The sequence below is a fragment of the Copadichromis virginalis genome, linkage group LG13, assembly GCF_057382275.1.
Source record: "Copadichromis virginalis isolate Kocher_CV1m ecotype Utaka linkage group LG13, C_Virginalis_male_GT1.1, whole genome shotgun sequence".
Lineage (NCBI taxonomy): Eukaryota > Metazoa > Chordata > Actinopteri > Cichliformes > Cichlidae > Copadichromis > Copadichromis virginalis.
The window spans coordinates 31,742,195-31,758,268 of NC_140630.1; the positions used below are offsets into that span (position 1 = coordinate 31,742,195).

At 41.1% G+C, this 16,074-nt stretch overlaps 1 protein-coding gene across 1 annotated transcript in view; it reads right to left on the reverse strand.

The window, feature by feature from the left end:
* LOC146695971 (ras and Rab interactor 2-like) overlaps positions 1 to 2,464 on the reverse strand; it is a 43,868-nt gene extending 41,404 nt beyond the window's left edge. Inside the window, exon 1 of the mRNA XM_085478475.1 lies at positions 2,265 to 2,464. The gene's annotated coding sequence lies outside the window, so the exon portion shown is untranslated. The remainder of the gene's footprint in view (positions 1 to 2,264) is intronic.
* Between the last annotated feature and the right edge of the window lie 13,610 nt (positions 2,465 to 16,074).

Consider the following 16,074-nt stretch of genomic DNA (forward strand, 5'->3'; position numbering starts at 1 on the left):
GTTAGGAAGCACTAAGCATAGAAAGAAAGTGCTTGTGTGATTGGGTGAATGTGGCATGTTGTATAGAGTGCTTTGAGTAGTCCGGGAGAGTAAAAGGCGCTATATAAGAATCAGTCCATTTACCTTTTAGCTAAGCACTGGTAAAAATGCAAATTTAAATATTTGGAAGTCCAAGAATTGTTTGAAGGCAGAGCCATTCTGTACAGGTTTCAAAAGCACTGCCACTTGCCTGCCTTGTTTAAAGACCTAAGTTAGCAAAGAACACTGAAACAGAATCTCGTCTGTTAATGTGACTGCAGACTTGTGCCTTCTTGGAAGTTGAAGGTAAATGCTTGCAGATGAGGCCTAATGTCATCACAGCTTAAATCTGGAAACGGACTGGCATTTATTTAGCTCTTTTTTAGTGACCACTAAAAGTGCTTTGGAGTGCTATGAGAAAAAATATTCAAAGATATATTCATATGCTACTTTATTCTGTTCACTTCATCTATCGCACATTAACGGATAATTTAGCATTAACCTAACTTGCAGGTCTTTGGACTGTGACAGGAAGCCAGAGAGAACGCACGCAGGACAAGGAAGAACACTCAAAGTCTGCATGGCCTCTGCCCTGGTGTCCCGGTTAAAGAAAGAGTTGCTAGTACAACCTTTGCTTAACAGCAGTAACTTGTATTTACCTGGGCTTTTGTTCAGTATGGAAGACATGGGGATGAGGGTCGAGGACAACACTGATAATGGGTAATGTGGATTGTAATAATGACAGAAATAGTTCAGATTTTTTTGCCATAATAAAGCAGTCCTATTTCTGGCAGTAAGTACTCTGTTATAACCAGGTTTTAGCTTCAGTATGACAAGAGTGGGACCAGCAGGACCTATATGAAATGTCAAGTTACCTGTCAACAATATCTAAATTAAGTCAGAATGACAGTAACACACTGATTGGCGTCTTGTTCTTTATTATGTCACACTCTGGTATGAAAGCACTTCTGAAAGAACTGGTTTCATTCCTCAAAGAGAAACTCCCTTTTCTTGCTTTTCCAGCCTCTGATGAGAAATACTTACCTATATTTACCTAAGTGGAAGGAGAGTGGTTTTCTGTGATGGTGACGCTTCATCAAAGACCACAATCATACCTCTCTCTGCATATTTAAAGAATTAAAATACATATTTTCTATATCTCTTCTCATAACTGTGGTACTCCAACAACAAACTGAATTCCTGCCCTGTGACTCAGGTTTGAGGTACAGCAACTGCTTCGGGTCCTGAGCACTAAGCACATTAGCAGATTTCTGAGGAGATTGGAAAACCAGGATCCTGACCGGTACCAGGAAATACTCCCCCACCCCCACCCCCCCACACACAAACCTTCTTCAAGGAAAATAAGACAGTCAGGAGAAGGATGATATGATGTTATAGGCTGAGGATGATGAGTACGGTTACACAGCTAGAACTCTTAGACAGCAGTCCAATTACCATGTAAACAATAGACAATATGCCAGTCTGTGAGCTAGAAACATTCAGCAGCCAAAGAGGGGGGGGGGGGGGGGGGGGAAGACAAGTGAGCCACAAAACACACGAGTGGATCTGTGAGCCGAGCTGAAATAACACTCTGATGCTTCGGGCTACGTGAGTTTGGAGAACAAATTTACATGATCATTCAGAGCTCATTTTGCTGTACTTGTTGTAGCGAACTCCTTCCCAGTAATAACGTAGAGGGACCCATTAACTACTTTATGATAAGTAATCTTACTCGTTATATCCCTGCAACTTGAAACAACGCTGAAAACACGTTATGAACAGACATCAAAATGCATCGATAAATCTGTATTTAATTAGGAGTGCTGACCGCGGACTGAAGGGAAGCGCTGATAATGGGCTGAAGGCAGGGGCTACTGTAAATACTGCACATTTATTTATTTATTTATAAGATTGAAGACTTATCTAAATGACATAGTTTGCTCCGTGTGTTTTCACTGAACACCGTGTATTTTCTAAACATGCGTGAAATAAGTACGGAGGCTTTCTGTGGACTGGGCACAGGAAAACGCCGCGCGACAGGTGGTGTTTAAGCTGTACAACACGTCCCGCAGGATTCACAGAACGCTGCTTTGTTAGAGAAACTGTGAGTTTGCCGGCTTTTCTTGGCGGAAAGAATTACATCTGAATTTCGAAGCGGAACATAATCAACAAAAAAACAAAAAGACCTTTGACTCGTGCACAGCAGCCACACAAAGAACACGCAGCTGAACTTTAAACTTACTTACCTCTTGCGGATTGTGGGTTATTTCACTTTGGCAGAAGAAACTTCCACTGCTTCGTTTACTTGTTGAATGTGTGAGAGCATTATTGCTCCGTGTCGGCGTTACTTTCGGTTGTTACACGTTGTCAGTGTTACTTTTTCTCACTGTGTCGGCTGAAGAAAAAGATTCCATCCAGCTGTAGCTTCCCCCATGGTCCAAGCTCATCTGAGGAGCAGACTTTCCGTCTGAGTGTGAAAACGATCCGCAAGAAGAAACGAGTTCCGCTTTTGTTTTCAAAATAAAATACCTAACGCTCATGTCAAGAGATCCAAAGAGCGAAATTAAGTTCAATGATCTGTGCTGTTTCCAAAAGCCTTTCTTTACATGCTATATATAAAAAAATATATTAAAGAAAACGAATGTTCCACTGAATAATAACAACTGTCGTGTTACTCAAAGTACACTTTGGAGTTTGGACAGATTAAATAAGCAATGTTTGTAAATAAACTATGTTGTTCTTTACACTTTCGTGAGCAGTTACAATCACAGTAACAGTAGAGAATTTCAAAAACAAAAATAAGTGATGATAAGCTTTAACCCTATATTGAAATAACAAAACAATAAAGTTTCATATAAAAATGAAAATACCTAGCACAGAACAAGAACAATTGAAGGACAGAAAACTTCTCTTGTGTTTGTTTCACATTCGCAACACTTATTTTTCCAAGTGTCAGTGGGAACCGGAGGTACGACCAGGGTAGGAAGTTGTTAGGGTTCCTGGGTCGGTGACCCAGTGTTTTGTGTTTTTGGTAATTTGATTTTGTTATTTCATTATATTCTAGCTTTGCTTTACGGGTTTTTCTTAGTTAAGGTCCTCTGGGTGGGGTTTGGTTAGAGTTTTAGTGTTTTGGTTTTCTGTCTTTGTTCCTTTGTTGCTGTCTTTCCTGTCTGCTGTATTTCCACGTCCAGTCAGTGTCTGTGTCTGCCCTGGTCCCACGTCTCTGTTCCCTTTGTTTTAGTGCTTGCCTGTGAGTCTGTGTTATGTTTCCTGTTTTACTTTGGAAGTCCATGTCTGATGTTAATGTGTCTGGTTTTGCTTCCCCTGGTCTCGTTAGGCCTGATTTGCCCCAGCTGTGTTTCCCTCCTGTTACTCATTCCCTGATTGCTCCCTCTGTGTATTTAAGCCCTGTGTTTCTCTGTATCCATGTTGTGATCTACCGTTTATTTTGCTGTGTGTTTTGCTAGTCCACTGGTGTTAGTTTATTTTGAGTTTTTCCAGTTGTGTTATGTTTGCGTTCAGCATTAAAGCTGTTTTGGTTTAAGTTTGTCTCTGGAGTCTGCATCTTGGGTCCTATCCCTGTCCGCACACAGCCGTCACCTAACAGAAGATCGCGACCAGAACGTGGACCCTGCAGACTCCTTTTCCTCGGAGTTCAACGGCGAGACGGAGCGGCTGGTAAGCCTGCTCGACCGCATTGCCCAGTCACGGGATCTACGGACTATGGCAGTCGGGCTGAATGCAGTGGATGCCATCATTCGCCATAACCCTCAGCTGTCTCAGTTTGCTAAGGACACTAAGTTGGATGACACCATTACTGCCTGGAGAGAGCAAGTCAAGGCTGGTGAGCTTGCTCTCTCACTCTCTACATCTTCCCCACCGTTACCCCAGGACAACACACACTCTCCTTCTGTCTCAACATTGCCACGGACTTCCTCTCCCTCCCCACACCAGCTGGGTTCTCGTTCACCTGCCTTTTTTCTGGCAGCTATGTGGTCAGAGGATGAGGAGGTGGTCTCTTTTTCTCCACCGGTTCCTGTTTCCTCATCCCGAAGGAAACGGCGTTCTGGCCGCCGCCACAACAGAACTATTGAGCATTCTGACTCTGGACATTCTGACATCACACCTACTTCATCTGTTCTGCAAACTGGTTCTGCTGGAGGGTCCGAGGGGCCCGTTTGGCTTCCTGTCTCCGCTGGAGGGTCCGAGGGGCCCGTTTGGCTTCCTGTCTCCGCTGGAGGGTCCGAGGGGCCCGTTTGGCTTCCTGTCTCCGCTGGAGGGTCCGAGGGGCCCGTTCTGCTTCCTGACTCTGCTGTAGGGTCCGAGGGGCCCGTGCAGCCTCTTGCCTCGTCGGCTGGGGGTCCGGGAGGACCCAGCCAGCACATTCCAGTGTCTGCTGATGGTTCTGGTGCGGCCATTCAACCACCACCGGCTCCACCTGCAAACTCTAAATCTACACCGCCCGCAGTGTCTGCTTCGTCTGGTCCGGCCCCAGCCTCTGCGGCGCCGCCTGGTCCGGCCTCCGAGTGTTTAGCTTCGTCTGCGCCTGGGGTCCCCATGCCGTCTGGGCCTGCACGTCCTGTCCGGCCTGCACATCTGGCACATCCTGCATGTCCTGTCCGGCCGATGACTGGACGTCGTTGCCGTCATGGCCGGCTCCTTGACCTACGCCGCCGTCATGGACGGCCCCCTGAACTACGTCGCTGCCAGTGCCTCCCGCCTGGCCGGGTTTATTTTGAGTTTTTTTCCAGTTATGTTATGTTTGCGTTCAGCATTAAAGCTGTTTTGGTTTAAGTTTGTCTCTGGAGTCTGCATCTTGGGTCCTATCCCTGTCCGCACACAGCCATCACCTAACAGAAGTATTGAAACCATGCCTTTAAAATAAAAGTACAGGTATTGTCGCATACAGGTTAGACACTAATAATAGACACTAACTGTTTTATTTTAAAGGCATGGTTTCAATACTTCCTACCCTGGCAATGATGTTGCCTCCTCCCCCCACAACACGCAAAAGCAACAAAAACAAACTCAAAATTAATTTTCTTGTCACGTGTTCCATTTGAGAAAACCGTATTGGTCTGAAGTTTTTGGCTTTAATTCCTCTGGAGTCGACAAAAGTGTACTCTTAACACACAAACTTAAGAACATTTTAATCTAGGGCCATAATATGGACATATGTTAAAAACCCTGTTGTACCGTTCTCCCGACTTCTTCTGTACACGCTGTTAAGTCAATTTTTTTTAAATACTCTAGAACTTGGTATATACTTTTGTGTTTACATCCCTTCAGAGTGGCATCTTGACAACCGTCCATTCTCAAGGACATGATTTTCACATACTGTTTATCTGCTGTAGATAGTTTTTAGACTTTCCACTTCTTCGCGTTGTACTTGTCGTGTTTCCTCAATTTCTTAAGGACAAACTGTACACCACACCAAAATATGCCAAGCTTTCAATCAATAGTTTTTTGGGAATGACCTTGTTGGTGCCTGCCGAATTGGTTGATTTTTTTTTTTAAAAAAAATTTCATAAACTCAACTGAAGAAATGATCAACGGGCTGCAAGACTGCAAATTTAAAATGCAATTTTAAATGATTTGTTGCTATTTTTTTTTTCTGTTATGTGTAGACACAAGACTGATTCATTCTTTCAGTTAGGTGCCTTTTTATGGTTGAATTCATTACATTCATTTCAGAGAGGCTTAACATATAGACAGCACTGAGTTTATTGTGCTAGGCCCTAAAAATATGAGAAATAAATTTGAAATGAGACTCTCACACTGACTCACATTTCTTTGGTGTCATATTTAATCATGATATGTCCTTTAACTCACACATTATAATAATAATAATAATAATAATGGATTGGATTTATATAGCGCTTTTCAAGGCACCCAAAGCGCTTTACAATGCCACTATTCATTCACTCTTGCATTCACATACTGATGGAGGCAAGCTACGGTTGTAGCCACATGACTTAATTAAACAAATATGTAGATTTTTTTTCTGCACAATATTACTAAAATTAGAAACATCCTGTCTTAGACTCATGCTGAAAAGCTAGTCCATGCACTTTGTTTTCTTTTCAGGTCTGGACTATTCTGATTACTATTTATTACCATCTTCCAAAACCTTCCTGAAAAAACTTCCAAATAGAGCTCTCACTGTGTGCAAAACACCACAGTGATACTTCTAAGAGACTAGAAAAGAGACAGTTTTCCTCCCATTTTAGCTTCTCATCATTGTTTTCTTGTTGAATGTAGAATTTTATTTAAAATCTTTCTGCTTACATATAACGTCCTGAATCAGACCTCGCAGTTTTATATTATTCCTACAGAGCACTCTCAGACTCTCAGTTTTTAAAAGCAGAATGGGAGATAGAGCCTTCAGGCCCCTCTTCTCTGAACCCATCTGTCAGTTTAGCTTCACAAGCCATACACCCTGTATACTTTCATAATTAGCCTTAAAATGTTCATTTTTGAATTTGCTAATTTTGTTGAATCAGGTGAATATGAACCCTCACGTACTTATGCTGTGACACACTCAGACTTCTGGGGGACCACGATGCACTAAGCGTTTCTTCTCCAGTCACCTCTTTTCGGTCCTGATCTGTTTGTAGTTGTATCATCTTTCCTTTTACCTCCTTATAGTTGTAAAACACTGTAAATGTATGTTTTCCCATAGATCAGCACAGATCATTTAAAACTGCTTAATATTCTGTTTGTTTGTTGTTGTTGAAAGAGGAACCAAAGGTGGCAAACCACCAGTGCCGTTTAGAAGCTGCAGAGCTAAACAAAATTCCCATTTGCTGTACTTTTCCCATGAGAGGACAGAGATGACTATCGGGAATATTGTGCATGTGTCACTCTCAGCTCCGAAGTATCATTATCAGAGAATTATGGGCAGATCGCCAAAGAGACTCGGTTCTGCATTTGCTGAAGATTAAATAAGTTGTTTTGACAGAGATATGCCAGTTGTCATGAGCCACGACCGTGTTACAGTAAATCAGTGACAGTAACTTGAGGAAACTTTGAAACCAGACCAGCATGCATTCATTGCATTATTTAGACCTGAGCCTTCCTTACCGTCACAAATGTTAAAACGTCTTCTGGGGAAAAGGCCTGTCATACCAGCACAAAGGTGGTATGATGGGGTATGACTTTTTCCTGGTTGAAATATTGGATAGTGTCATCCTGACCATTGCTCTGTAAGGTTGCGAAGTTTGGGGTCTACTCAGACAGAATTTCTACATGCAGAACTGTGCAGAAACATTTTACACATGCATGGAAAATCACCAACAAAGAACTGTCGAGCCTCCTCTCAAACACTCTGGCTGGTCTGTCAACAACACTGCTTTCCAAACACCAAACAGTAAAACAAATTACAACACAATGAAAAGATACGTGTCTAAAACACTGGAAACAATAAACTAAATGCAGAGACAGATTAGATTACCTGTGCAGAGATTATGAATTGTTAGAATATCTCTCAACTACCAGCAGAGATGGAGCCAACCAAGTGTAGTTCAGTGACCACAAATTGGCAACTAAACAAGAAACAAAAATTCACAGCAATCAAAAGGAAATAGATTGATAGATAACTGTCAAGATCATGCAGGGATAACATGAGGAGTTCAGCTGGAGCTCAAGTACTGGTGTTGTTGGAACAAAAGGGGAGGGGGGGTGAAACATTTAAAGATTCTGAAATTCACTAACCTTTACCTCTACCAATCACCTGAATTTTACAGCATTACAGATGATTGATCAATAATTTAATTTCATGTCCTTTTGGTGAGGCAGGAACTGGAAGTAACCATGACTTAATAAACCAAGAGGACATCAGCTGATGTCTTCAGAGGAGGATGAAGAGCCATTTTCACACTCAGTGCATGACCATTTTCAGACCCTGCTGTATGTAAAGTCTTGCCATCATGGCTAAGGTGCAGCTATATATAATATATATTTATATTATGCTATATTCATTTAGCACAACCAAAATAGCATGAAAATAAAAAACTGAATGGCTCAAATTGTCTGTCGGGTCTTTCAAGGGTTATACATACTGAACAACCATAGAGTGACAGGTTCTGAGAAGCATTACATGAGAAAAATACCATAAAAAGCATCTTAAAAAGAAAGCTTGTAGCTCTATTAAATGTATCGTTTTTTCAGTGAAATTCCCAAAGATCCAACCAATACAGTTCTCTGAAATGCTTCTTTAATTGGATATATTTGTCCTCTGGAAGAAGAGCAATAATGAAAGAACTATACAGTGATGGATCTTTTCATGCACAGTGCTTTTTGTGAGCATCTCATCCTGGATTAAAACTGTTGTGTTCAAGTATTTTGGTTAGACAAACATCAGAGTGTTGAACTTTTGTTGAACATGTCTGTTTCCTCAGAATGTGAAATGTCCGTGGAAGGCTTCCAGCAACGCCGGCCACTCCCTCCCTGTCTGAACGGCACGAAGCATAGCCATCGCTTCACCACATCAGCATATTGGTGGTGGGTGGCCTCCTTACCTACTGGTAGGGATGGGTACCGGTGTCCGGCACCGGTTCTGACATAAACGGTAGTAACCTACGGTGGCCCCTAGAGACAAAGCAGGTACAAACTCCAAAACACTTGCAAACTCCAAAACACTTGCAAATTCCAAAACACATGCAAACTCCAAAACACTTGCAAACTAAAAAACACATGCAAACTCCAAAACACGTACAGACTCCAAAACACTTGCAAAATCCAAAACACTTGCAAACTAAAAAACACATGCAAATTCCAAAACACGTACAAATTCCAAAACACGTACAAATTCCAAAACACTTGCAAAATCCAAAACACTTGCAAACTAAAAAACACATGCAAATTCCAAAACACGTACAAATTCCAAAACACGTACAAATTCCAAAACACTTGCAAAATCCAAAACACGTACAAATTCCAAAACACTTGCAAAATCCAAAACACGTACAAATTCCAAAACACTTGCAAACTAAAAAACACATGCAAATTCCAAAACACGTACAAATTCCAAAACACGTACAAATTCCAAAACACTTGCAAAATCCAAAACACGTACAAATTCCAAAACACTTGCAAAATCCAAAACACTTGCAAACTAAAAAACACATGCAAATTCCAAAACACGTACAAATTCCAAAACACTTGCAAAATCCAAAACACGTACAAATTCCAAAACACTTGCAAAATCCAAAACACGTACAAATTCCAAAACACTTGCAAAATCCAAAACACGTACAAATTCCAAAACACTTGCAAACTCAAAAACACATGCAAATTCCAAAACACAACGGAAGTGCTCCAGGACGCTAGGGGCAGTGTTGAGCTTTTGTTACCTAGTAACTACACAAGCCAGGAAGTACCAATGACCGGATTTGGGGTTTGCAGCCTTAAAGGCCGCATTTTAAGGCCGATTACGTCACAGCGACAAGAGAAGGCTTTCCCAATTCAAAGGCTGCTCGAAATGCGGCCCTCAAATGCGTCCATAATTTCCCTGAATTTTAAGGATGGGTCGGTGTAGCCTTCATGGCCCAACATATCCCAGACTTCATAGTGCGGTGGTGGTGTGGATAATTTTGCCGAAAAAAAACGGTGGAAGCGGAGCGGAGGAAGTGTAAACTTTCAGAAGTAAGTACTGAATATTATGTCACTTATTTATGCGCAAATATTTTTTTAATGAAGAACATTAAACCATTATTGTTGGCCACATGTCGGGAAAGTTATGTGACATTAGTCATGTCTGTACTTTCAGAATTAACTTGGTTTTAAAGCCTTTACTTTAAAAAATATATATATATAGTCGACCTTAATCTTACAGAGATTGTGATGATTTTGTGGATAATTAAAGTCAGTCATATATCCACAAACACAACAAGCTGAAAGTCAGTGATGCTGCTCGGTTTGCAGTCCTGAATATCACGGCACAAGCAGGATTCACTGCACTGTTAATGTTAGCTGTGTTATATTGCTGCCTCTGTTCGGTGGTGTCGAGCCAAACGGACTTTAACGTGTGTTTGAACGAGCTGACGGTTCACTCGTTAAGCTGAAAGAAAGATGCTTTAATCACAGGAGTCACACATGTGTCCACTGTAGCATCTGGGAACTCTTCTTGTTTAGCACTCATAATGACACAAACACTAAATCCTCCTTCTTTTGTGCTGTTTTGTAGCAGTGTATACACCTGAGACTGTCACCTGTCTGTCTGTCCTGCACTCTCTCTGTTTCTTTCTCTCTGATTGTGTAATAAAAATATGAACATGTGTTTATAAGTCACACTTGTGTTTGAATCCTGCAGCTTATCACACATTTGATTTCCATGTGTGACGACTGCAAGTGTCCAGAGTGAGGACAGACTGAGGGACCCACTGCTGCACATCATCTGTGAGGCTTTGCACCCCTGATGATCCACCAGGACAAACTCAACAGTGTGTGAGGAAGAGGAGGAGGAAGAGCCAGCAGCAGCTGACAGATGGAGAGAATAGACAGACTGTTCCCTGTTTGTGAAGGACTGCTAGAAAAGTTTAAAATAACTAATTGTCTGTCCTGAATCAGTCTTATTAGGTAATGTTCAAATAATTTTATCATTCCAGTGTTTCCAGTGTGGGAGAAAGTACTCAGGGCCTTCAAGTTACACACTATGAAAGGCAGCAACAAGTGTAATATTCAGAAACCTAAAGTATGTATCAGCAGCAGAATGGAGCTAAAAACAAATGTTTGTTTCAATTCTATGAAGCTTTGAGTATTTTGGATCAGTAGCACTGCTGTGTTTGTTGCATCATATTGCTGTAATTGTTTATATGCTTTATATATTCTGAGCTAAGTTGATCTATAGTGTTACATCATATTCTGTAAGGATGTTATGTGTTTGTTTACTTTCTGCCCAGTTTGACCCATTTAGCAGAAGCCAGCCTGTTTAAGGCTCTGATATCTATTCTGTATGACTTAAAGCAGTTATGACATGGTCTGATTTTCTCACCCAATAAAGGAATATTTCATATATCAGCCTACTCTTCATTTTATCAGAAACAGTTATCACAGCTTGTACATTTTCTTTTTATAAAAATATGTAAGCAATGAGCCAAATTTAGTAATGCCAGCATGAAGGAACAACATTTGTCTCTTATATATGATACACCTATATATGCACTGTCAAAGATACTTGTCTTTGAGTGAAGATTTAAGGTGATAAGACATATAAATAACTGCAACTTGAATCTGTACTGAAGCTCAGTATTTGACACAGAGTTCATGTTCACTGCTGTAATAGCTAATAATGATTAATATAATAACTAGAATATTGGCCATATTATATTTACATTACCAAAGTGATATGACTTTAGTCTCATGAACAACATCAGCTAATTCTTATTTACTAATTAATCTTGAAATGACTGTTCAGTACAGAAATGAAGCCCAAAAATCATGTTTTACTGTCCTGTGGTCTCAGCCTCAGATACTTATCAAATCACACAAAGCTCTTGTAGAAACAAACAAACAAATGAACAAAATATGTTCTCCCTCATTTCTGCGTACTGGACCTGCGTACTGAATCTGTTTACTGTATCTGCGTACTGTACCTGTGTACTGTACCTGTGTACTGTACCTATGTACTGAATCTGTTTACTGTACCTGTGTACTGTACCTGTGTACTGTACCTGTGTACTGTACCTATGTACTGAATCTGTTTACTGTACCTGTGTACTGTACCTGTGTACTGTACCTGTGTACTGAATCTGTTTACTGTACCTGTGTACTGTACCTGTGTACTGAATCTGTTTACTGAATCTGCTTACTGGACCTGTGTACTGTATCTGTGTACTGTACCTGTGTACTGAATCTGCGTACTGTACCTGTGTACTGTACCTGTGTACTGTACCTATGTACTGAATCTGTTTACTGTACCTGTGTACTGTACCTGTGTACTGTACCTGTGTACTGAATCTGTTTACTGTACCTGTGTACTGTACCTGTGTACTGAATCTGTTTACTGAATCTGCTTACTGGACCTGTGTACTGTATCTGTGTACTGTACCTGTGTACTGTACCTGCGTACTGTACCTGTGTACTGTACCTGTGTACTGAATCTGTTTACTGAATCTGCTTACTGGACCTGTGTACTGTATCTGTGTACTGTACATGTGTACTGAATCTGTGTACTGTACCTGTGTACTGTACCTGCGTACTGTACCTGTATACTGAATCTGCGTACTGTACCTGTGTACTGTACCTGTGTACTATACCTATGTACTGAATCTGTTTACTGTATCTGCGTACTGTACCTGCGTACTGAATCTGCTTACTGTACCTGTGTACTGTACCTGTGTACTGAATCTGTTTACTGTACCTGTGTACTGTACCTGTGTACTATACCTATGTACTGAATCTGTTTACTGTATCTGCGTACTGTACCTGCGTACTGAATCTGCTTACTGTACCTGTGTACTGTACCTGTGTACTGTACCTATGTACTGAATCTGTTTACTGTACCTGTGTACTGTACCTATGTACTGAATCTGTTTACTGTACCTGTGTACTGTACCTGTGTACTATACCTATGTACTGAATCTGTTTACTGTATCTGCGTACTGTACCTGCGTACTGAATCTGCTTACTGTACCTGTGTACTGTACCTATGTACTGTACCTGCGTACTGTACCTGTGTACTGTACCTGTGTACTGAATCTGTTTACTGAATCTGCTTACTGGACCTGTGTACTGTATCTGCGTACTGGACCTGTGTACTGTATCTGTGTACTGTACCTGTGTAATGGACCTGCGTACTGTATCTGCGTACTGTACCTGTGTACTGTATATGTGTACTGTACCTGTGTAATGGACATGTGCACTGGACCTGTGTACTGTACCTGCGTACTGTATCTGTGTACTGTACCTGTGTACTGTACCTGCGTACTGTATCTGTGTACTGTATCTGTTTACTGTATCTGTGTACTGGACCTGTGTACTGTATCTGTTTACTGTACCTGTGTACTATACCTATGTACTGAATCTGTTTACTGTATCTGCGTACTGTACCTGCGTACTGAATCTGCTTACTGTACCTGTGTACTGTACCTATGTACTGTACCTGTGTACTGTACCTGTGTACTGTACCTGTGTACTGAATCTGCTTACTGGACCTGTGTACTGTATCTGCGTACTGGACCTGCGTACTGTATCTGCGTACTGTACCTGTGTACTGTATATGTGTACTGTACCTGTGTAATGGACATGTGCACTGGACCTGTGTACTGTACCTGCGTACTGTATCTGTGTACTGTACCTGTGTACTGTACCTGCGTACTGTATCTGTGTACTGTATCTGTTTACTGTATCTGTGTACTGGACCTGTGTACTGTACCTGTTTACTGTATCTGTTTACTGTACCTGCGTACTGTATCTGTGTACTGTATCTGTTTACTGTATCTGTGTACTGTACCTGTGTACTGTATCTGTGTACTGGACCTGTGTACTGGACCTGTGTACTGTATCTGTGTACTGTATCTGTTTACTGTATCTGCGTACTGTATCTGTGTACTGTACCTGTTTACTGTATCTGTTTACTGTACCTGCGTACTGTATCTGTGTACTGTATCTGTGTACTGTACCTGTGTACTGTACCTGCGTACTGTATCTGTGTACTGTATCTGTTTACTGTATCTGTGTACTGGACCTGTGTACTGTACCTGTTTACTGTATCTGTTTACTGTACCTGCGTACTGTATCTGTGTACTGTATCTGTTTACTGTATCTGTGTACTGTACCTGTGTACTGTATCTGTGTACTGGACCTGTGTACTGTACCTGCGTACTGTATCTGTGTACTGTATGTGCTTACTGTATCTGTGTACTGTATCTGTTTACTGTATCTGTGTACTGTACCTGTGTACTGTATCTGTGTACTGGACCTGTGTACTGTACCTGCGTACTGTATCTGTGTACTGTATGTGCTTACTGTATCTGTGTACTGTATCTGTTTACTGTATCTGTGTACTGGACCTGTGTACTGTATCTGCTTACTGTATCTGTGTACTGTATCTGCTTACTGTATCTGCGTATTGTACCTGTGTACAGTATCTGTGTACTGTATCTGTTTACTGTATCTGCATACTGTACCTGCGTACTGTATCTGTGTACTGGACCTGCTTACTGTATCTGCGTATTGTACCTGTGTACTGTATCTGTGTACTGTATCTGTTTACTGTATCTGTGTACTGGACCTGTGTACTGTATCTGCTTACTGTATCTGTGTACTGTATCTGCTTACTGTATCTGCGTATTGTACCTGTGTACAGTATCTGTGTACTGTATCTGCTTACTGTACCTGTGTACTGTATCTGTGTACTGTATCTGTTTACTGTATCTGCGTATTGTACCTGTGTACTGTATCTGTGTACTGTATCTGTTTACTGTATCTGTGTACTGGACCTGTGTACTGTATCTGCTTACTGTACCTGTGTACTGTATCTGTGGATAAAGCAGTGGCTCTGGAGGTGTGGGCGGAGGAGGGCGACAGCTCCATGCCGAAGCCGTCACTAAAATGTTGACAGAACATTGGGGATGGAAAAAGAACTACATTTCCCAAAAGGCAGGTATGGGGAAAAGTCCTGCACCGTGTGGAAAAAGCAAAATCGTGGGCCAGGCTGGATCAATCTGCAATTTATATTTTTTATATTTATATTTTTTTATACTGGATGGATTAAGCCTCATTTTTACTTAGTGAATCCCACCACACTATGTCAACAAGCTTTAATTGTATTATCTGGTGTTTGTGCTTCATTGGACTTCCTCAGTATCCTGTAGTAGTTTATGTGTTGCTTTAAATGATGAGCATGCAGTATACCTGCTGTCCATAGTTGGAAACAGTGATAACGCACACAAACCAAGATGTGTTGGCCCGACTGTTTCAAACTTCATTTTCATCAAATACAACATGTGGATTGAGAACCGAACCAAGAGACCTGCAGTCCAGTTTTGTTCATGTACAGTGTGGTTGACACAAAAGCCCTCAGTCTAACAATGGAAAATGAAGAGCAAACACCAACGTTAACCAACATCATAAAGTATTAAAAGTACACTGCCATACGCCCAATTCAAAGCAACCTGTTCACAAATCTAAAAACTGCTCATTTGGAGCATTTGATTAAATACAATAAATCCATAAATATCTGGACAGAGCTGCATTGCGCTTTGTAATTTTGATTTTTCTTGTTGTTGATCTGAACATTGAGTCTCATTTTAAAGTGACTAATATGGATAACAGAATGATAGTCACGGGGACAAAGAACAAAATCAGATGGTGTACTTGTTGGCTAAACAAGCTCTGAAAAAGGACAACATTATGAAGGTACAGATGGGTGACAAATTTAGGGAAATATTATGACTTGCACATTCATCACGTCAGCCCATCCGAACACCTACTGGAAATTTTAATGATGTTAGGCTGCTCTCTTCATCGCCATCACCAAAGGACTTGGGGAATGCTAAGGTGCACTGAAGCTGTTAGCCAGCGCAACACAGTCTGCTTGAGTATTGTTTCTGATCGTGTTAATCCCTTTATGAACATTTGGACCAGCCCTCTAATGGCTGCTTCCAGCAGGATAACGCACCATATCACAAAGCTCAAATAATCTAAAAGGTTTTTTTTAACAGAGTTCAACACTCAAATGGACTCAACAGTCACCAGATCTTAATCCGGTAGCACCTTTGAAATGTACTGAAACAAGAGATTGGCATGATGGATGTGCAGTCTACAAATCTGCAGAAACTGCATAATGAAACAATGTCAATGTGGACCAAAATCTCTGAGCACCACCTTGCTGAATCTATAATAATGAAAGCAATTCTAAAGGTGAACGAGGGTCCAATGTGGTACTAATGATATCTAATAAACTGGGCAGTGAGTATGTAAAACAAAGCAAAAGGTGTGAAAAATGAAAACAACAGAAAAAAAAAACTTTAGAGTGCAAACAAATCAGTTCGGTACAGATGTATTTACCTAGGATCGACACTTTCATATCGTACAGTAAAGACTCTACAGTTG